At 37.1% G+C, this 24,108-nt stretch overlaps 1 protein-coding gene across 1 annotated transcript in view; it reads left to right on the top strand.

Annotated features, from left to right (window-relative positions):
- LOC135203494 (uncharacterized) overlaps positions 1 to 24,108 on the top strand; it is a 555,542-nt gene that overhangs the window by 7,227 nt on the left and 524,207 nt on the right. The gene's annotated exons all lie outside the window — the stretch shown is intronic.

The raw sequence follows: 24,108 nt of genomic DNA on the forward strand, positions 1-24,108 counted from the left end.
AGAGAGAGAGAGAGAGCTTCCAAAACAGGGAAAACATCAATAGATTGTCGTTAATGGCGTCGTAGAGCGGGAAATAATAGTATAGTTCTCTCTCTCTCTCTCTCTCTCTCTCTCTCTCTCTCTCTCTCTCAAGGAAGGTGTTCCAATTGTACGTGATGACAAAGAACGTGGGAGACCAAGAAGGTCCTGGTCACGCTATGACTGGAACCAGTCCAAGAATTACCCCCTGGAACGAGAGAGAGAGAGAGAGAGAGAGAGAGAGAGAGAGAGAGAGAGAGAGAGAGAGATTTGGACACGCAGAGGGGCGTATTGTAGTAATAAAACTTATAGACGAGTATAACGAAATGCGCATGTAAAACCATATCTCTCTCTCTCTCTCTCTCTCTCTCTCTAGCTCTCTTTCTCTCTCTCTCTCTTCCACAGCCGTTAATTGTATCCCGAAAAGAGCTATAAAACTGCTGTAGTTTCCTCTCAAGAGTTACATTATGCAGCTTGGCAAAGACTCAGCATTTTAAGTAGGCAGTTATTTTCATTGCAACGATATTCTTGTCATTCAAGATTGTTGCACAACTTAGAAGTGATCTTAGTTTTTTCTATTTTATGATGCAAGTTTGTTGTACAGCATAGAATTGATCTTTATTTTTTTAAAATCTATTTCTTGATGCAAGTTTGTTGCACAGCATAGAATTGATCTTTATTTTTTTAAAATCTATTTCTTGATGCATTTGTTTATTAGGGTATACTCGTATAGAATGAATCCGTTGAATATTATTGATGTAATAATATCACTTTCAGAGTATTTTTCATTTGTTGCACATTCCATATCCCACCGGCGCACCGTAGGCGCTACTTACTCTGCAGCGTCCCATCCAAGACCCCTAGCTATAGCAACCCCTTGCATTCCTTTTACTGTACCTCCACTCATATTCGTTCCCATCTCTTTAGAGTTTTCCTCCTGATACACCTTTCACACCTTTCTACTTTTTTTTCTCTCTCTCTTTCAGCGCTGACTGACCTCGTAGGTCCCAGTGTTTGAGGTCCGTGGCCTGATTTATAAGAAAATGAATAGATAATTATGTCATGGAAAATGACCTCTTGTTTAACATGTAATTGTGGATGATTTTATATCAAACTTGAAATCATTTGTTTTCGTGCAAACGATCAAGGGTCAAGCCTCCGGTCTAATTGTGGTGGTGGTGGGGGGGGGGGGGGGGGGGGGGTGACTGAATCGCTTTTAAAATCTCTCCTAATGAAGTGTTTGTGTCGGCATTTCAAGACTTGCGTCCCGCCAAAATATTATTGTGTTGATCGGACGCATGTTAATTATTGTAGGATCAAGGTCGATTGCAGTGTCAACAACCGTCTAATTTTTGTCTAAACCAGTCTATTAAGCTTTCGATTCGTTGACATGGCTCGATATTAGCAGTATTTGTGGAAACAGGACGTATATAGGTCCCCATTCAGTAACATTTCGTCTGGAACGCGAAATATATGTGACTTATTTATTCCCAGCTGCGAAGTTGGCCTCCTCGGGAGGTGAATGATTTCTCCAGGACCCCGAACTCTCTTGCCATAGCTTTCTTTAACTCTGGTCCAGGATTGGATGGACGGGAGAGTTTGGTAATTGGTGTAGGATCGTCTTCTTTATCTTTTCGTTCTTTTCCTCTTCTCTGTCTTTTTTTTTTTGTGGCATTATCTCCTCCTTTCTATCTTGTCCTTCCTTAGTTTTTTCTTCTTAAATGGTTCCTTCATTATCTTTAGTCGTATTTTATTTTGTCCTTCCATTAGTTTTACTTCTTGAGTGGCTCCTTCATTATCATCTCCATCTTGTTTTCCAAACTTTAGCGTATCTTTGTCTACTCCGCCATCTCATCTCCCATCTTGCATTTCCCCCTCTTTCTGCTCAGGCTTTGTAGAGCAAGGAAGTGAATTTTATGAATTTTTATAAAGAGTAAATCGTCTCCATCTCTTGTCACTGTCGGCCGCTCTATAATAAGAGACAATTAGCTCTTCATTGATTACAGGCTTAACTTATACTTCACCTTTGTCCTCGTTGTGCCCTGAGGCCCTAGGCAAAAAGGGTATTCCTTTTTCCAGTACCTCCGTTCATATCCTCTTTCTTCCATTCGTTCCTTTTACTGTACCTCCATTCATATTCCCTTTCTTCCACCTTACTTTCCTCAACCCTCCCCAAACACTTGATTCATAATGCAACTGCTGTTAGGTTTTCCTCTTCTTACACCTTTCAAACCTTCTACTGTCATTTTCCCTTTCAGCGCTGAATGACCTCATAGGTCCCAGTGCACGACGTTTGGCTTAAATTTATATTCAAATATTCTCTCCTGACGATTGTTTCGTAGTGCAACTGAAAAAAAGGTTATCGTTTCTACTCTCAATTAACCTTTCAGCGCTGAATGACCTCTTAGTCTTTGGCCTGAATCTTAAGCTTTTTTGTTTTTGTACGCCCTCAGATCTTAAAACCCTCTGAGGCTAGAGGGCTGCAAATCGGCATGTCGATCATCCACCCTCCAATCATCAGACATACCAAATTGCAGCCCTCTAGCCTCGATAGTTTCATTTTATTTAAGGTTAAACGTTAAATTTAACAATAACCATCCGTCTGGCAACGATGTAGGCCAGGCCACCACGGTGCCGTGGTTAATGTTTAAATAGTGTTTATCTTGATCTCGGAGTCTGTATATATCGAACCTAAACGAGTCTGCAAAAAAATGACAAACGTTTCCAGAAATCCAGAGCTGTCAACGCCTGGACGAGATGTCTGGAAGACGCGATTCTTCGCGTCGACAGAAAACGTTTCAGAGGCTGCGAGAATTTTACGACCGACCGTTAAAAAAAAAAAAAAAAAACCTTTATGATATTATTCTTGAAAAGGAAAATCCCATTTTCAAATGCCATCGGGAGTCCTGGCTAATGCCTTGTCCATTTCCTCTCTCAGTCCCCCGGAAGGAGAGAGAGAGAGAGAGAGAGAGAGAGAGAGAGAGAGAGAGAGAGAGAGAGAGACGGCGGAATGCTGCTAGTGTCTGGCTGCGAGACGGTGGTGTGGCGTTCCAAAGCCTTAGTTCGTCTGTATGAAAGATTTTGAAAGCTTCTCTTCATAGGAACTTGAAATATAACGTTGTAATGTAAATATAGAGAGCATTGTACGTCCTCGGAAAGCCAGGATTCATTTATTATTATTATTATTATTATTATTATTATTATTATTATTATTATTATTATTATTATTATTATTCAGTAGATGAAACCTATCCATATAGAACAAGCCCACCAAAGGGCACTGACTTGAAATTCTTTAGACTTCCAAAGAATATTATTATTGTTTATTTAATTTACTTATTTATTATTATTATTAGATTATTATTATTCATTTATTGATTATTTATTATTATTATTAGTTATTAATATTCCATCTCTCTTGGGCCGGCCTTTGTTGTTTTTTTTATCCATTCAGGACCAATGAGATTCAACTTCCTTCTATCCTCTCTCTCTCCTATCTCTCCTCTCTCTCTCGCTCTCTTCTCTATCCTACTTCCCTCTTCATCCTACTTTACTTCCTCTGTTTTTCCTCTTTTTTATACTCAGCTTTTTATTTATTTATTTTTCAATTTTTTGGTTGAAGTGTCGTCCAAGGTATGACTCAGCAACAAACATTCTTTTTAATTCCCTCGTCACTTTTCCCCAAATCTAAAAAGGGGGAGAGGGGGGGGGGGGGGGGCGGCTCACGTCCCCAACAACAATTGGGGATTAATCACGAGAGCACGATATTTATTTTAGGGGTAGGGGGCTTTCTAACACCCCCCCCCCCACCCCACCCTCCCAATTAGACGTGTTTCAGGGGCGTGGTTTATTTCTCGATTTCTTTATCACGAAAAGTTTTTGTTTTGTTTTTCTACTGGATTTTTTTTTTTTTTAGATTAATGTTATTTTTTTTCTTTGCTAGTTTTTTATTGTGTTTTATTTCTCAATTTCTTTATCACAAAAAGTTTGTTTTTGTTTTTCTACTTGATTTTTTTTTTTCAAATTAATAGTTGTGATTTTTGTTTTTGCCAGATTTTTTTTTATTGTTTCTTATCAAAACATTGGTTCATTTTCTGGAGCTCTGTCCTCAATGTGAATTATTGGTCTTTTCGATAATAACTTCAATATAGTTGTCAGATATCATTATTAATACTTTCTCTTCTTGAAATGTTTTTGTAAATTTTTTTTTCTGTTTTGGTGGATTTTGTTTATATAAGTCTTTTTAACAAGATGAACTATTTTTGCTTTAATATAGTTGTAAAATTTCATTATTAATATTTTCTCGTCTTGAAATGACTGATATTTTTTCGGCTTGAGATGTTTTTTGTAAAGCATTTTTTTTTTCTAGTTTAGCGGATTTTTTTTATATAAATCTTTGTAACAAGATGAGATGTTTTTTTTTCTGATTCTTTTAATAACCACAATAGCAGAAACTTTATTTTCTCCACTGCAGTTCTCTGTTTTATACCAGAATCATTTTTTTAATATAAATCTTTGTAACAAGATGAGCTCTTTTTTCTGATTTTTTTTAACCACAAAAGCATAAACTCTATTTTTTCCGCTGTAGTTCTCTGTTGTATACCAATAATTTTTTTATATAAATCTTAGTAACAAGATGAGCTGTTTTTTCTTATTTTTTTGTTACAACAATAAGATAGACTATTTTTTCCACTGTAGTTATCTGCTTTATGCCATAATAATTTTTAAATATAAATCTTTGTAATAGCTTGAGCTGTTTTTTCTGATTTTTTTAAACCACAATAGCAGAAACTTTATTTTTCCCACTGTAGTGTCTCTGTTGCACACCAGAATCATTTTCATTTCCCGCTTTTTACTGAAGCGGAAAATTATTATATCAGAAATAACGACACGTGTTTATGAAACAATGGCGCCTGTATTTGCATTTTAATACGGATAATGCATCGGTTCCTTTTATTATGCAGATTTCTTCTTTCGTGCAGGGTAGACCATTAACCACCCCCCCACATATTTTTAATTCACATTCGGTTAATTATTTCCGGGTCTATACCATCGTTCTTTGCTCTTTAGTTTTCTGTGAAAGATAACTATGGCGTTGCCTTTGTCTGTCCGTCCGCACTTCATTCTGTCCGCCCTCAGATCTTGAACACTACTGAGTCTAGAAAGCTGCAAATTGGTGCGTTCATCATCCACCCTCCAATCATCACACATACCAAATTGCAGCCCTCTAGCCTCAATGGGAATTTCAGAGTTTCCGAGGGAGGCTCGTGATTGTGGCCACAGATTGGCAGGCTCAAACTGGCCCAAGGACCACACAAAATGCAGTGTGCATCGGTCCGCACTTCTGAGAGGTCCCTTTGGGCTTTCTCTCTCATTTAGCTTGTGTGTTTGTGTTAGTATTTTGCTTCATGTAAACATGTAAACCTGTTTGTCCGCCCTGAGTGTGGGAGGGGTAGGTAGGGGAAATAGCAGCGGTGTGTTCCAGCGCGCATAGCACGTGCTTTTGCAACCCGTATACTGATAAACATTAATGCTACTTATAACCACTTATATTAAGAGTAAAATTCACATTTTGGCGATATTCAAGGACATCTAGACTTTTCTTTATATTGTATAGAAAACTGGTTACGTATAGAATGTCATCCGTAATACGGACAAGCGTATTTAACACGCAAATACTTACATGGTTCAGCCTTGGATATTTGGCCGCAAATTCATGGATTCTAGAAGTATAAGACAGGACAGGTTCATAGTTGTTTCCACTTAGTAAACCTCAAAGAAGAAAAATAATTAAGATACGTCCTGATTTCTTGGTTCCTAGGTTCGCTCCCGGGAGCCGACGAAATTATTGTTAACTAACAATTCCCTGTCAGTCAACATGTACATGAAAATATAGTAATTCTGAGGCAGAGCGAATTAGAAACTGAAGGACATTTGTGGCTTAATGCATGTATATGAATCATGGTGATGTTATATAATAGATATATATATATATATATATATATATATGATATATATACATGTGTGTGTGCGTGCGTGTAGATTATGTGGATCCTCTTACCAAAAAACATCAGGCAATTCACTTTTGAGAGATGTCCTAAGGATTCCCTCGACGCCAGGGAACCCCCAAGAAACATTTGTGTTCATGCACGGACGGAATTCAGAATGACCTTGTTCATTTTCTTATTGAATAAGATGGAGGATCGCGAGACGGTGGAGGGGGGGGGGGGATGTGGGATGGTGTGTGTGTGTGTGTATGTGTGTGTGTGTGCGTGGAAGGCCCATGGGTTTCTGTCTGTCTTTCCGAAAAGTGTCCACAGTCTCGTTTAGATATTTTTTCTTTTTGAGTGCTTGCTTGCGTATGTAATGTCACGTTTTCTATATTTTTTCTTCTTATTTCTTTGTTTTATTATTATTATTATTATTATTATTATTATATTATTATTATTATTATTATTATTATTATTATTATTATTCAGTAGATGAAACCTATTCATATGGACAAGCCCACCAAAGGAGCCATTGACTTGACATTGAAGCTCTCTCTCTCTCTCTTCTCTGCTCTCTCTCTCTCTCTCTCTCTCTCTTTGAGAGAGAGAGAGAGAGAGAGAGAGAGAGAGAGAGAGAGACTACAAATATTTGTTCTCTGTCTGTCTGTCTGTCTCTCTCTGTCTCTCTGTCTCTCTCTCTCTCTATACACTACACTATATAAATGGACAACACACAAAAAAAAAAGACACACCACAGCGCAGAGAGAAGAGAGAGAGAGAGAGAGAGAGAGAGAGAGAGAGAGAGAGAACAAATATTTGTACTCTCTCTCTCTCCCCTACACTATGAAAAATGGAGAGACAGAGAGAGAGAGAGTACAAATATTTGTTCTCTCTCTCTCTCTCTCTCTCTCAAATATTTTTACCCTTTCTCTCTCTTCCTCCATCTGTACACTACACTCTGTAAATGGATAGCAGAGAGAGAGAGAGAGAGAGAGAGAGAGAGAGAGAGAGAGAGAGAGAGAGAGAGAGAGATACAAACGCCAGCCAAAGAAACGCACGAGGCAGATAATAGTAAAAAAAAAAAAAAAAAAAAGCTGGCCTTACGTGTAAACGCCTTTATGAGTAAAAGCTCTAACGTTGTATCCGTAGCATCGGACATTATAGGACAGGGAGTATGGAAAGGGGATATTTATGGTAATGGGGGCCACGGAGGTGCCTTATGGAGTGGAAGGTGTGTGTGTGTGTGTGTGTGTTTGTGTGCGTGTGTGTTGTAGTAGGGGGTGGGTTATGCTTGGGGGCCCAAGGAGCGAGGGAGGAGGAAGCCATCTTGAATCTTCTCGAGTTATGGCCGTCCTATTTCAGTTGTTTTGAAGGGAAGGACGAAGCTGAGGCCAGTTTTTTGCCGTGGAAGGGTCTATACATAAGTCTCTCTCTCTCTCTCTCTCTCTCTCTCTCTCTCTCTCTCTCTCTCATTTTCTACAAACCGTTCCTGTAGAACGTTCTAAAGCCTGAATCATATTTTGGGCGTCATAAGTCTCTCTCTCTCTCTCTCTCTCTCTCTCTCCATTAAGGAAAAATGTTATTTCCAGAAATAGTTTTAAGATTTTCCTCCTTATTTCAGGATATGAGTAAATCCTATAGTAAATTTAGGGTTTATATGGGATACTAATCGCGAGTATGATGCGGTTTGTACACCCGTGGGCATTTGCATATACATGCATCTGTACGAGTATACATGCATATGCAAATGTCACAGCTGTTCTGAACGAGAGAATCACATTGGCAGGTATATATACGTATATGTATATATATGTTTATCCTCCTTTAGGGGGGCTTGGCGCAGTCAGGTCACCATGTAAGGTACTGTACGCATTTCTTTTACTGTACCTTCATTCATGTTCTCTTTCTTCCATCGTATTTTTCTAACAATTGCTTCATCGTGCAACTGCTTCAAGATTTTCCTCCTGTTACACCTTTCAGAACTTTTTTTTTTACTGTCAGTTTCCCTTCCTGCGCTGAATGACTTCTTAGTTCCCAGCTCTTGCTTGGCCTCTGGCGTAAATTATATATTCTTTACTATACATAAATCTATCTCGCTTACTCTGGGAGTCAGCCTGCAAACTACTTTGTTGTTATTGTTGTGGGAGCCCGTAGGAAAGGTCTATGGAAGAGCCTAAAAAGGTCTGAAAAAGGTAGTTTTGCGTTGACTTAAAGATATAGGAATTTTAGGGTAAGATATTTACTATTTATTTATTACCATGAAAATAAAAAAAAATAATAATGTGCATGTTAAACAGCACAGAAAATTATTTCCAATAAAATATAACGTATTCATTTTAATTTTCGTTGGTGAAACAAGTCTCTATTTGACCCTAGATTTTAGCAAGTTTTAATTTATTTGGTGTATCAATATAGACTATGTTTCTATTCGATTATCTTGTGTTTCCACTCATAATTGACAATATATGAACGTGTTTCATTTGTGTCCTTTTTATTTGTTCCTCGTTGTTAGTATGGGTAGCACTAAGTATGAATATTAATTACGATGGCAACTGCTCGTTAAATTAGGAATATAATGTTTACAACTTACACTTGAGGGGAAAATCTTGCACGCGTCCCGAGTAAGCAGGAGGTCGCATCACACCTTCTTTACTCTTCAAAAAAAATAAACGAGTTACAAGTTCCTTTAATTCAAACTGCCGCCCTGTAGTCAAATCATATTTCCCGTAATGAGGAATTGAGTTCCTTTGTTATTACCGATATATTTTTTTCTTTTTTTGGGCGTTTTCAGGGAATATATCCAAGAAGACGGATAATTCAATTTGTTGTATGACAATAGAAGATATTAATATCAGATCCCGAAAGGAAAGAGTTTAATTTAGTATATGGTGGATTGGCTTCTCGAGAGATATTATATGAATCAGCATTGATAATTGATGATTATGGGTGCGAGGGTACATTTAATTAGGGTTTAAATTGTCTTATGTGTTTATTGATGTAATCGTTCGTTATCGTAGTTTTTACGTTATTTTTTTTTTAGGGATATGTACGATATTAAACGGTTATGTATGACGTACAGGAGAAATACAGCTTGACAAATGTTTTGTAATAGATGGACTTTAGATTGAACAGATTAAAAAATAAGTTGACAGTAGTATGTTTTGTCACACACGTAGATATATATGTATATATATGCATTATATATATATATATATATATATATATAGTACTATATATATATATATATAGATGTACTAATATATATACGCATTTAGATATTATATATTATATATATAATATATATATAATATATATTTATATATTATAATATATTATATTAATATAATATATGTATTGTATATATTGTACTAATGTATATCCGCTTTAGATTATTTATATATATATATATATATATATATATATATATATATATGTGTATGTATATATATATACACACACATACATACATGCATACATGCATACATACATACATATATACATACACAACCAACCCAACGTGGTACCAAGCACAGACAGAAAACAACTGCCGGCAATAATAAATCAGACTCGGATGACGTCCCTGGACACACGTCCTCATTGCATGTTTTATGATCGTCTTGTCATCCGGGATGAGATCTCTCTCTCTCTCTCTTCCTTTTTCCCTGGTCTGAGGCATTATGGCCTTGGTCTGACTAATCTCCGAGAGATTTGCGAAGCAGAAATCGTATTTACGTCCCCTTGTCTGGATTAAGTTTCCCGTCTTCTTTGGTGGGGGGGGGGGGGGGGGGGGGGGAGTGATGGATGGCACAGTTATGTTTTATGTTGTTCAGGCTTTTGTTGAATGGACGGGTGTGGTTTGTTAATTTGATTGAGGATATGCTTTAATTGAAGATATGGCTGTTCTAGACGAGTAAGGATGAATATATATATAGATATATATATATATATATATTATATATATATATATATATATATATATAATATATATATATATACAAGAGGACATCAAAACAAATAAAAGAGTAAACGAGGAGGAGGCGGTGGATAAAAACGTGCATTTTGTCATGTGTCCTGCGTCTGTTGCCACTACTGACTACCGCGTATATGTGTGTGTGTGTGTGTGGGGATGTGTAAGAAGGGTCATGACATGTACGCACGCATACGCACGCCACAAGATCTATGCGGATGTTGACACGTCACCCCGGTACGTCACATCGGCGTGTGTGGGGGCCGGTCATGTGGCGCCTTCACCTCATTATGCGTTCGTGCTAGCATGAGGCAGTAGAGATGTGATATACGTACATGCATGTATGCATACAAACATACGTACATACATACATATATATATATAATATATATATATACATACATACATATATATATATATATATATATATATATATATATATATATATATATTATATATATATATATATATATATATATATATATATATATATATATATATATATATATATATATGTGTGTGTGTGTGTACACACCCACATATTGTATATATTATATACACTAAATGTTCATGTGTATATATTGGAGAGAGAGAGAGAGAGAGAGAGAGAGAGAGAGAGAGAGAGAGAGAGAGAGAGAGAGAGATTTTATGCTTTATATATTTGCGTTTTTCATTATCTCTCCATTCCATTTTTAGATATAATCGCCCTTCTGCTTTGCCTACCGTTTCTTGGCAAGTGAATAGGTTTCAGTATTAACCCAAATGCTTATTTAGCAATCTTTTAATAATAATAATAATAATAATAATAATAATAATAATAATAAGAATAATAATAATAATAATAATAATAATAATAATATTTTATATCCCCAAGTTATCAACTTAATAGCACAGTTTGCCGCTAAGTAATTTTAATAATGACCTGTCATGAAAAAATTGTATCAGGTCATCCGCCAACTTACTTAGTTATATTAATCGTTATCCTGATAATTCTTTATGGAAAAACATGGAGAAAATAAACGAATACCAACGCGAGGCCCTTCCGGTGCAATTGCAGTCCTGGAACTACGCTGGATTCTCGCTGGACGCTGGAAATGATTTCAAGTTCGTCCAGGGTGACAATAGTTGACAGAAAGTTATGGTCGTATAACTCTGCGGACAAATCCACCCACGTTTCACTTACACGACGCTGTTTTTCATTCTTCATATAATGTTATAGGGAATTTACATATTCCCTGTAACATTTACACCTATGAGATAGTTATTTTTTGTTACGGTTTATCAATTTATGTTCACACGTACATTACTGAAAGTTATCAATTGTAATGATTTTTTTGTTACAATTATGACTACCTATATGTTTTTAAGACGTTTACCGATGACGTATATTGTAAAATAAATTGAAATGAATATTATTTCGTATAATAGGTATTGTTAGAACAAATACGTTCGTTTTCATTTATTCGTAATCCTTCTGAGCGTAATGTCTATATAATCCCTTTTAGAAATGACATGTTATTTAATCACTATTAGTACTTAGTTTATAAGTAACTATCTCCTGTAATATTTTCATCGTTTCTCTACATAATCACTTTTTGAAACGGTTTGTCAATCATTCTTATTCTTTAGTTTATAGGTGACTGCCTACAGCTTTCTTGAAATGATTTGTCAATCATTTTTACTCTGTAGCTTATAAGTAACATTTTCATCCTTTCCCACCATAATCGTGTTTTGAAGTTATATGTTATTTACTCAAATTAATTTAATTTAATTTAATTTAATTTATTTTTAGCCTTTTTTGTGTTATTTACTCACTATTTTTTTTAGACACCCACAAACCTATATTTTTAAATTTTTTTTAGTAAACCATACACTTTTTTTTAGGAACCCACACACACCTTTTATTTTAGAAACCCCCACATTTTTTTTTAGAAACCCACACACTGTTTTTTTTTTTAGAAACCCACTCACACACTTTTTTTTGAGGAACCCACAAACCTTTTTATTTTTTTTCAGAAACCCAAACACTTTTGTTTTTTTTAGGGAACCCCACAAACTTTTTTTTTTTTTTGAGAAACCCAAAACCCTCCAACTTCGACTTGGCCTTTGTTTATGTCTGGACCACATTTTCCCCGTTGGATTGAGACGATTTCGCCAACGTTTATTTACCCATAATTCAAGCGGACCCTTTGCCATTACGCGGAAATTTTATGCTTTGGTGATGCCGAGCTGAACGCGCACACTGCTGCTCCGTGGAACGTTTTTATGCCGTTCCGGAACGTTGCTATGACTGTTTAGGAACGTTACTACTAGATTTTGGAACGTTGCTTTGACTGTTTAGGAATGTTGCTACAAGATTTTGGAACGTTGCTTTGGCTGTTTAGTAACGTTGCTACGAGATTTTTGAACGTGGCTTTGATTGTTCTGGAACGTTCATACGAGATTTTGGAAGGTCTTTTTGATTGTCTAGGAACGTTTCTACGAGATTTTGGAAGGTCTTTTTGATTGTCTAGGAACGTTTCTACGAGATTTTGGAATGTTGTTTTGATTGTTTAGGAACGTTTTTACGAGATTTTGGAACGTCGTTTTGGTTGTCTGGGAACGTTTTTAAGGATTCTAGAACGTTTCTTTTTGAGAGTTTAGGAACGTTGTCTCTAGTGTCTAGGAACGTTTATATGCGATTCCGAGAGAGAGAGAGAGAGAGAGAGAGAGAGAGAGAGAGAGAGAGAGAGAGAGAGAGAGAGAGAGAGAGAGAGAGAGAGAGAGAGGTTTCTTTTTATGATTCCAGAAATTTGTAGTTGCGAGTTGTCCTAAGGTCATAAAATTCCTTTGGTAAACCTGAGTTTCCGAATGAAAGGCCTTTTGAGCATTTCTTGAAACGTTCGCGAGATCTTGGGGGCTATAAAAACATTTTATTATTTACGGAGATTTTTTCTATACTGTTACCTCTTATTGAAGTTCGTACGTTTTTACGGTATTAAGATTATCTATATATCATATTACCTTCTGTTACTACTTTTAAATGGACACTAAATTCGTTCGACGCTTGACTTTCGAGTCAGTAGCACCTGTGGGGATTTTCCCTTTTTTTATAGAATAGGCTTCAATTTATTAATAATAATAAATAAATAATAATAATAATAATAATAATAATAATAATAATAATAATAATAATAATAATAATAATAATAATAATAATAATAATAATAATAATAATAATAATATAATAATATCAAACGACACACGAAGAAACACCGACGAAGTAACAGAGAGGACGGAGGAATGGGTAGAAAAGATTAGACAATGGATGGAGCCAGATACAGAGAGAACAAAGATCCCCTACCATGAAAGCCTACAAGCACCAAGAAATTAAGGGAGAAAACAAGTGAGGTCAATGAAATGAATGGGCATAATACACACCACCAGTATCACAGAAACAAATAACTTGACATATGCAGGAGCAAGATTAGTAGCAGAACTGATGGGAATTCGACACCAACACCACCAGCACAACCAAACCAACAGAAACCAAAACAGCAACCTCCTTGAAAAGGGCGACTGGAAAAGCAAATCATGGTGATGAGATCTGACTTGAGTAAAACTGAAAGAGATGGCAGAAAAAAAAAGGCTAAGAAGCAAGAAAACAAGGGAGGAACTCAACGAGAAATACAAGTACAAGAGAGGGTATTAAACAACACAATAGAAGATGTAAAACAGAGGGCTTAAGGCCAAAGCACATAAGATCCAACGATACATGAACAGGAATAATGGGATACCAACAGAACAAAACTATTCGGAACCAACCAGAAAAGACTATACAGCCAACTAAGAGGGGAAGAAACAACACCCAGAAATTCCTGAAGCCGAACCAAGTAAGAGACTCTGGGAAAACATATGGAGCAATCCGGTATCACACAACAAACATGCAACATGGCTCCAGGAAGTCAGGAAGAAAAGAAACAGGGAATAAAACAAAGGATTCAACAGGACATCAACGAAAGACACCATTCAACACCAACTAAAGAAAATGGCCAAACTGGAAAGCCCCAGGGTCCCGATGAAGTCCCCCATTGGAATAACTGGCTCAAAAACTTCAAGGCCCTACCCACCCGAAATAAGCAGAACAACTCCAGAAGTATCTCAAATCCCAAAGCAACCCAAATGATGACCACAGGAAGAACAAATCCTTAGTACAAAAAAAAAAAGACAAGATAAGGAAATAGAACCAGTAACTACAGGCCTATCACCTGCCTACCAATAATGTGGAAGTTACTAACAGGTATCATCAGTGAAAGGCTATACAACTACCTAGAGGACAAACACCGTCCCCAACCAACAGAAAGGCTGCAGAAGGAAGTGTAGGGCACAAAAGACCAGCCCCTGATAGACAAAATGGTAATGAAGAAACAGTAAGAGAAGGAAAACCAAACCTAAGCATGGCATGGATAGACTATAAGAAAGCCTTCGACATGTACCACACACATGGCTAATAGAATGCCTGAAAATATATGGGGCAGAGGAAAATACCATCAGCTTCCTCAAAAATACAATGCGCAACTGGAATACAATACTTACAAGCTCTGGAATAAGACTAGCAGAGGTTTAATATCAGGAGAGGGATCTTCCAGGGCGACTCACTGTCCCCACTACTCTTCGTAGTAAAGCCATGATTCCCATGACAAAAGTACTACAGAAGATGGATGCGGGTACCAACTCAAGAAAAGAGGCAACAGAATCAACCATCTGATGTTCCATGGACGACATCAAGCTGTATGGTAAGAGCATCAAGGAAATAGTTATACCCTAATCCAGGACTGTAAGGATTGTATCTGAGGACATCAGGATGGAGTTTGGAATAGAAAAATGCGCCTTAGTCAACATACAAAAAGGCAAGTAACGAGAAACTGAAGGGATAAAGCTACCAGATGGGAGCAAACAAACATCAAACACATAGATGAGACAGGATACAAATACCTGGGAGTAATGGAAGGAGGAGATATAAAACACCAAGAGATGAAGGACACGATCAGGAAAGAATATATGCAGAGACTCAAGGCGATACTCAAGTCAAAACTCAACGCCGGAAATATGATAAAGCCATAAAACACATGGGCAGTGCCAGTAATCAGATACAGCGGCAGGAATAGTGGAATGGAACGAAGGCAGAACTCCGCAGCCATAGGATCAGAAAACCAGGAAACATATGACAATACACAAGCACTACACCCAAGAGCAAATACAGACAGACTATACATAACACGAAAGGAAGGAGGGAGAGGACTACTAAGTATAGAGGACTGCGTCAACATCGAAAACAGAGCACTGGGGCAATATCTGAAAACCAGTGAAGACGAGTGGCTAAAGAGTGCATGGGAAGAAGGACTAATAAAAGCAGACGAAGACCCAGAAATATACAGAGACAGGAGAAAGACAGAAAGAACAGAGGGACTGGCACAACAAACCAATGCATGGACAATACATGAGACAGACTAAAGAACTAGCCAGCGATGACAATTGGCAATGGCTACAGAGGGGAGAGCTAAAGAAGGACCGGAACTGGAAGGAAATGATAACAGCGGCACAAGATCGGAGGCCCTAAGAACCAGATATGTTCAAAGTACGATAGGACTGGACATAACATCTCTCCCATATGTAGGAAGTGCAATACGAAAAAGTGAAACCATAAACCACATAGCAAGTGAATGCCCGGCACTTGCACAGAACCAGTACAAAAAGAGGATGATTCAGTAGCAAAAGCCCTCCACTGGAGCCTGTGCAAGAAAACATTCACCTACCTTGCAGTAATAAGTGGTACGAGCACCAACCTGAAGGAGTGATAGAAAACGATCAGGCAAAGATCCTCTGGGACTATGTTATCAGAACGGATAGGTGATACGTGCAAACAGACCAGACGTGACGTTGATTGACAAGGTCAAGAAGAAAAGTATCACTCATTGATGTCGCAATACCATGGGACACCAGAGTTAAGAGAGAAAGAGAGAGAGGGAAAAAAAATTGGATAAGTATCAAGATCTGAAAATAGAAATAAGAAGGGATATGGATATGCCAGTGGAAATCGTACCCATAATCATAGGAGCACTAGGCACGATCCCAAGATCCCTGAAAAGGAATCTAGAAAAACTAGAGGCTGAAGTAGCTCCGGGCCTCATGCAGAAGAGTGTGATCCTAGAAACGGCACACATAGTAAGAAGAGTGATGGACTCCTAAGGAGGCAGGATGCAACCCGGAACACCCACACTATAAATACCACCCAGTCGAATTGGAGGACTGTGATAGAGCAAAAAAAAAAAAAAAAAAAAAAATAATAATAATAATAATAATAATAATAATAATAATTAATAATTAATGCTCCCTCATTAAAACTTTGTAGTAAGACTGTCATACTGTTTCCCCTTGTTTCCATCCCAACTTTTTCTTCCTGATATATTTGGTTTAATTTTAAAAATTTTGTTTTATCAACTCTCATACCCCCCAGCCCCCTAAACCCATACCCACCGCCTACTAACCCATTGAAAAGTAATTTATTGAACTTCAATATTTACACCATTACTTGCCACTTAAATGTTTACTTAATGGATTTTGCTTCTAGAGTTTCTCTCTCTCTCTCTCTCTCTCTCTCTCTCTCTCTCTCTCTCTCTCTCTCTCTCTCTCTCTCTCTCTCTCTCTCTCTCTCTCTCTCTCGTCCCAACTATCGATGACCTGTCATGGGTTTTCTCTCTCCTTTCTTTCTGGACTTTGAAAGGCGTGATGGTGATATTGGATGGATTGGCGTTTGACGTTTAAATTTTCAGTTTCGTATATATATATTTTTTGGCAGGTCAGGTCTCACTAAAATGAAAATAACTTTATATTTATTTATGTTTCCTCGTCTAGAGTGTGCTTTGCTGTGTGTATGTGTCTGTAGCAATAATTTTTTTTATTTATGTATACATATTTTTATCAATCTAACTTATTTTATTTTCTATGAACTGATCTCTTCTTTCTGTATTTCCCTTTAACTCCGATTACGTCTCCTAATGAACCCCACCTTACTGATCTTTAGAAGCTTAATTTAATAATAAGAATAATAATAATAATAATAATAATAATAATAATAATAATAATAATATAATAATAATAATAATAATAATAATAATAATAATAATGAGACTGGATACAAATACCTGGCAATAATGGAAGGAGGGGATATAAAACACCAAGAGATGAAGGACACGATCAGGAAAGAATATATGCAGAGACTCAAGGCGATACTCAAGTCAAAACTCAACGCCAGAAATGTGATAAAAGCCCATAAACACATGGGCAGTGCAGTAATCAGCACAGCGCAGGAATAGAGGAATGGACGAAGGCAGAACTCACAGCATAGATCAGAAAACGAGGAAACATATGGACAATACACAAAGCACTACACCCAAGAGCAAAATACTGACAGACTATACATAACACGAAAGGAAAGAGGGAGAGGACTACTAAGTATAGAGGACTGCGTCAACATCGAGAACAGAGCATGAGGGGCAATATCTGAAAACAGTGAAGACGAGTGGCTAAAGAGTGCATGAAAACCAAGAAGAAGACTAATAAAAGTAGACGAAAGACCCAGAAATATACAGAGGCAGGAGAAAAGACAAGCAGAACTGAGGAATGGCATAACAAACCAATGCACGGACAATACATGAGACAGACTAAAGAACTAGCCAGCGATGACACGTGGCAATGGCTACTGAGGGGAGAGCTAAAGAAGGAAACTGAAGGAGTGATAACAGCGGCACAAGATCAGGCCCTAAGAACCAGATATGTCCAAAGAACGATAGATGGAAATAACATCTCTCCCATATGTAGGAAGTGCAATACGAAAAATGAAATCATAAAGCACATAGCAAGCGAATGTCCGGCACCTGCACAGAACCAGTACAAAAAGAGGCATGATTCAGTAGCAAAAGCCCTCCACTGGAGCCTGTGCAAGAAACATCAGCTACCTTGCCGTAATAAGTGGTACGAACACCAACCTGAAGGAGTGATAGAAAACGATGAGTCAAAGATGCTCTGGGACTATGGTATCAGAACGATAAGGTGATACGTGCAATTAGACCAGGACGTGATGTTGATTGACAAAGTCAAGAAGAAAGTATCACTCATTGATGTCGCAATAACCATGGGACACCAGATTTGAAGAGAATGAAGAGAAAAAATGGATAAGTATCAAGACTTGAAATAGAAATAAGAAGGATATGGGATATGCCAGTGGAAATTGTAACCCATAATCATAGTAACACTAGCACGATCCCAAGATCATTGAAAAGGAATCTGGAAAAACTAGAGGCTGAAGTAGCTCCAGGACTCATGCAGAAGAATGTGATTCTAGAAACGGCGCACATAGTAAATAAACGTGATGGACTCCTAAGGAGGCAGGATGCAACCCGGAACCCCACACTATAAATACCACCAAGTCGAATTAGAAGACTGTGCTAGAGCAAAAAAAAAAAAAAAAAAATAATAAAATAATAATTATAATATTCTTTGGAAGCTTGAATTTCAAGTCAGTGGACTCTTTAGTGGGGCTTGTGCCATATGAATAAGCTTCATCATCTGAATAATAATAATAATAATAATAATAATAATGAAACTCGTCTCCGCGAAAAGGCACAATATCCCACCAGCTTCGAATTCATATGTAATGGATGAATGAGGTTCCATTTGGATTATGCTCATACTTGAATGTCGGAATTAGTCACACCCGCGGGTTGCTCTGTTCCCCCCCCCCCCTCCCCCCTCCCCCCTCCCCCCCACCCCCACACTCTCACATCTTTGTTCGTCTCTTTGCAAAATTTGAGTAAATTTCTTTTTGGTCCTTTCTCTCTCTTGTCTGTGCTTGTGTTCTATCTTCTTTTTCCTCCTCCTCCTCCTCCTCGTTCCCTTTTCTTTATCCTTCTGGTCCTCTTCCTCTTCTTCTATTTTTTGGGGGTTATTCATTCTCTTACGTGTGGAATTCTTGGATACCTATGGTCCTTATACATTCTCTTACTATCATATTTGGCCGCGTGTGAATTTTTTTACGTTAATTTTAAGTGCAGTATATATAAAATGTTGTTCCTTCTTTTTAAAAAGTTGCTCTCACGTTTTTGTTTTGTACGCGCCAGGTTCTGTATATTCCATTTTTTTTTGTATTATTTTATATTTATATTTCCGAATGTTTATTGTTATATTCAGGTGAAAGCAGCCGATACTAAGTAAGAAATCTTAAATGCTTAGTTACAATGAAGCTAGAAGCTAACGGCAGTATTATTATTATTATTATTATTATTATTATTATTATTATTATTATTATTATTATTATTATTGGTGTTCAGAGGATGAAACCTATTCATATGGAACAAGCCCACCAAAGGGGGCCAACCCTGACTTGAAATTAAGCTTCCAAAGAATATTATTATATTTACATTATTATTATTATTATTATTATTATTATTATTATTATTATTTTATTAAAAGTAATGGCTACTTCAGCAGCGTTACACTTGTAGAGATTCTTCTCTATTTTGCGAATAGCGGCTTTTCAGTGCTACTTAAACAGGCTAGTAGAGCGCCTATAGAGGTCATGGTAAAATACAGGGTCAAAATAGGTGTATATATTTGAATTTTACAGATAAACTATGATACCATAGTCATCAAAGTCATTAACGATTCTCTCTCTCTCTCTCTCTCTCTCTCTCTCTCTCATTTTCTTAAAGCGAGCTTTCGTCTGGAGCTGCCAGGACATCCTCGGGCTGGGAAGCTGAGGGTGGACTGATCTTGGTGCGGTGTCCGTCCTCCTTATATCTGTGGTTGACAGCAGGGGGGTCTGCCCCATGCTTGTCTCCTATTGGCTGGTGGCGGTGAGTCTTGTTTTTCATTGGCTGCCTGAGCCAGGTCTCAAGCACTTTCTTCGGGCCGATGGTTGCGACTGTCGAAGAGACTCTCGTGCCACGCCCAAGAGGGGGCATAAAGAATCACGCAGCCCGCACCAAACATCACGAGGCCATCTCCCGAGATGTCATCATAAAGAACACGAAGATCATCGGGAATGCCCTGATGCCCGTCGGTTGCGCCTGCTGGAGGCGCTACTCATCCAGCAAATAAAACCTACCCTGAATACGACGCGGAGGAAGAATTTCTCCTCCCTACGAGTATGAGAAGACCTGCCACCAACAATGACACCACCGATCATGACAACTCTATGGATGACAATGCCCCCGAACGAGGTACTCCTGCAGCCGATGGAAATCAAAGTAGCCGTGACGTCCCACAGCGTAGCGCAACGCCATCAATGTTACAGCGCCGCTTAGGAGGTCCAGGCGGCTGCAGGATATGCTGCAACGCAACCATCGGCCCGAAGAAAGTGGCTTGAGACCTGGCTCAGGCAGCCAATGAAAACAAGACTCACCGCCACCAGCCAATAGGAGACAAGCATGGGGCAGACCCCCTGCTGTCAACCACAGATATAAGGAGGACGGACACCGCACCAAGATCAGTCCACCCTCAGCTTCCCAGCCCGAGGATGTCTGGCAGCTCCAGACGAAAGCTCGCTTTAAGAAAATGAGAGAGAGAGAGAGAGAGAGAGAGAGAGAGAGAGAGAGAGAGAGAGAGAGAGAGATCGTTAATGACTTTGATGACTATGGTATCATAGTTTTATCTGTAAAATTCAAATATATACACCTATTTTGACCCTGTATTTTTACCATGAACCTCTATAGGCGCTCTACTAGCCTGTTTAAGTGAGACACTGAAAAAGCGCTATTCGCAAAATAGAGAAGAATCTCTACAAGTGTAACGCTGGCTGAAGTAGCCATTACTTTTAATAAAGTATGCTTGAGAGAGGGTCTGCTTCCTAAGTATTATTATTATTATTATTATATTCGGAAGATGAAACATATTCATATGGACAAGCCCACCAAAGGGGCCACTGACTTGAAATTCAAATTTCATTAGGAAGAAGAAAGAGGAGATGAAGAGAAATACAGAAGAAAAAAATAATAAAACCAATTAATATATAGTTTAGCATTACTGGGCTTTGATCATTACTTAGGTGGGTGAGAGGGAATGAAAGGCAGTGTATGCGTTGTAATCCTTTGGATGGGGTACCACCAAATAGTCAGATGGCTAAGCACATGCGACAACTACTGAAACCTTTGTCCGAAGTTTTAGACTGGTAGAACCCCCAGTGGGTCACAATGAGACGCGAATACGTCTATTTAATATTACGACCCAGCAGACACTATATATATATATTATATATATATTATATATATATATATATATATATATATATAGATGTATATATATATGTATATATATATATGTATATATATATATGTATATATATAGTATATATATATATATATATATATATATATATATATATATATATATGTATATATATATATATATATATATATATATATATATACATATATATATATATATGTATATATATATATATACATATATATATATAATATATATATATATATATATATATATATATATATATATATATACATTATATATATATATATATATACAATATATATATATTATATATATATAACGGATCTTTTTTTCCATTCCTAAATAGGGCTTATTACGTATTCTGTGTGCAAGGATTCGTCCGTGGCTATTCAAGAGTCGTTGACATTGTGCTCGCCGACTGCTAAATGAGAGAGAGAGAGAGAGAGAGAGAAATTTTTGTTGATCGTGAATGAATTGATTGTGAATGAATTCATGTTATGGAGGAGAGAGAGAGAGAGAGAGAGAGAGAGAGAGAGAGAGAGAGAGAGAGAGAGAAAAATTTTTAGTTGATCGTGAATGAATTCATGTATGGAAGAGACCTTACAGACCTTACATCTTGTTCGGGTTGCCCCAGGTCCCTCAGTGTGAGGCACCTCTAATGTCTACCAGAGAGTTGCTAGTACATCTTCCGGTATATTTTGCATCTTCCAATCTTGGATGGTCTGGGATGCAGTTTAGATATTTGTCGAGCTTATTCTTAAACACATCTACGCTCACTCCTGATATTCCTCAGATGAGCTGCAACGCATTGAATAGACGCTGCATTATCGATGCTGGTGCGTAGTGGATTAATGTCCTGTGTGCTTTCCTTATTTTTCCTGGTATAGTTTTGGGCACTATTAATCTACCTCTGCTTGCTCTTTCTGATATTTTTAGTTCCATGATATTTTCTGCTATTCCTTCTATCTGTTTCCATGCACCTGAATTATCATGTAGCGTCTCTTTCCTTTCTAGACTATATAATTTTAAGAATTGTAGTCTTTCCCAGTAGTCTAGGTTCCCTTACTTCTTCTATCTAGCTGTAAAGATCTTTGTACACTCTACTATTGCAATATTCAAGTGGACTACGAACATATGTTTTATAAAGCATAATCATGTGTTCAGCTTTTCTTGTTTGAAGTGCCGTAACAACATTCCCGTTTTTGCTTTACATTTTGCCAACGAGTTGCTATTTGATCATTGCATAACATGTTCCTATTCATCATCACACCAAGGTCTTTAACTGCTTCCTTATTTGTGATGGTCTCATTATTAGGTCCCTTATATGCATATAGCTTTCTTTCTCTGTCTCCATAATTTATTGATTCAAATTTATCAGAGTTAAATACCATCCTATTTACCTCTGCCCAATCATATACTTTGTTAAGGTCTCTTTGTAGAGCGTTCCCTATCTTCATCACAAGTAATTTCTCTACTTATTCTTGTGTCATCTGCGAAACTACTCACTACCGAATCCTTCACATTATTGTCTATGTCTTCAATCATAATAACAAACAGTATTGCAGCTAAACACCAGTACCTTTGCGGCACACCGGATATTACCTTGACTTCAATTCATCCGATTTCTCCGTCGTTTGCAATAAACTATCTGTTTTCTGTTGTGTAAAAATTCTTTTAACCATCTTCCTACTTTAATTCCACGATATTGTGTTTTCTAATTTTCTCGCTAATATATTATGGTCTACTTTATCAAAAGCTTTTGCAAAGTCTAAATAAAACCACATCTGTTTCATTTCCGCTTTTCATATTTTTGAATATGTTCTCACGGTGGACTAACAGTTGGGTTTGTGTACTTTTTCCGGGTACGCCAAAGCCATGTTGTCCTTTTATTAAACAAATTATTTTTTATTAAATGTTTCACAATATTTTTCTTCATTACCCTTTCTACACTTTCATAATATGTGATGTTAGACTCACAGGCCTATAATTACTTGCCTCTAGTCTTGATCCACTTTTGAAAGTAGGGGTAATATATGCTAATTTGTGCTCATCATAAATCTGCCTGTATCTACACTTTGTCTTAATAATATTGCAAGTGGCTTTGCGATAGAATGAACTACTTCTTTAACAAAATAGCAGGAATTCCATCAGGCCCTGCAGCAGCTCCATTTTTAATTTCATTAATAGCCTGCACAATATCAGCTTCATTATATCTATGTCAGCTAAATATTCACTATTTTCATCCTTACTTCTATATCATTATCTTCATTATCTATTCTAGGGGGAGAAATTCTCTCTTATATCGTTTCTGGCCAGTATGTTGCAAAATTTCCTTTTTTTCATTCGTTAATCTCCTTCAATTCTCAGAGGGCCTAATTTCTATTCTTCTTTTATTCATCTTCTTCGCATATGAGTATATAGTTTGGGTTTTGCTTGATACATTTAATTTTTTAGGGTTTTTTTTCTTCCAAGTCCCGTTTTTCATTTTCTTTTGATTGTATAATCTTTTGTTCTGCATTTTTCTATCTTACTTTTTAGTTCTATAACTTTCCCATGCATTTTTTTCTTTTGCAAGACCTTTTTTCCACTTTCTGATTTTCTGGAACAAGATCCTTCTGTCTCTTGGTATGCATGAATGATGTTTACTTTTCTTCTTCGGTATATATTTTTCCACTATTTTCTCCAATATTTTATATAATATCTCCGTATTTACCCTTATGTCATCACTTACGAAAATGTTACTCCCAATCTTTGTTTAATTCTTCATTAATTTCTGACCATTTTATATTTTTACTGTAGAAGTTGTATTTTCCATATCCTTCCCACTTTTTCATTTCTTGCTTATCT

This window comes from Macrobrachium nipponense, chromosome 36, assembly GCF_015104395.2.
Source record: "Macrobrachium nipponense isolate FS-2020 chromosome 36, ASM1510439v2, whole genome shotgun sequence".
NCBI lineage: Eukaryota > Metazoa > Arthropoda > Malacostraca > Decapoda > Palaemonidae > Macrobrachium > Macrobrachium nipponense.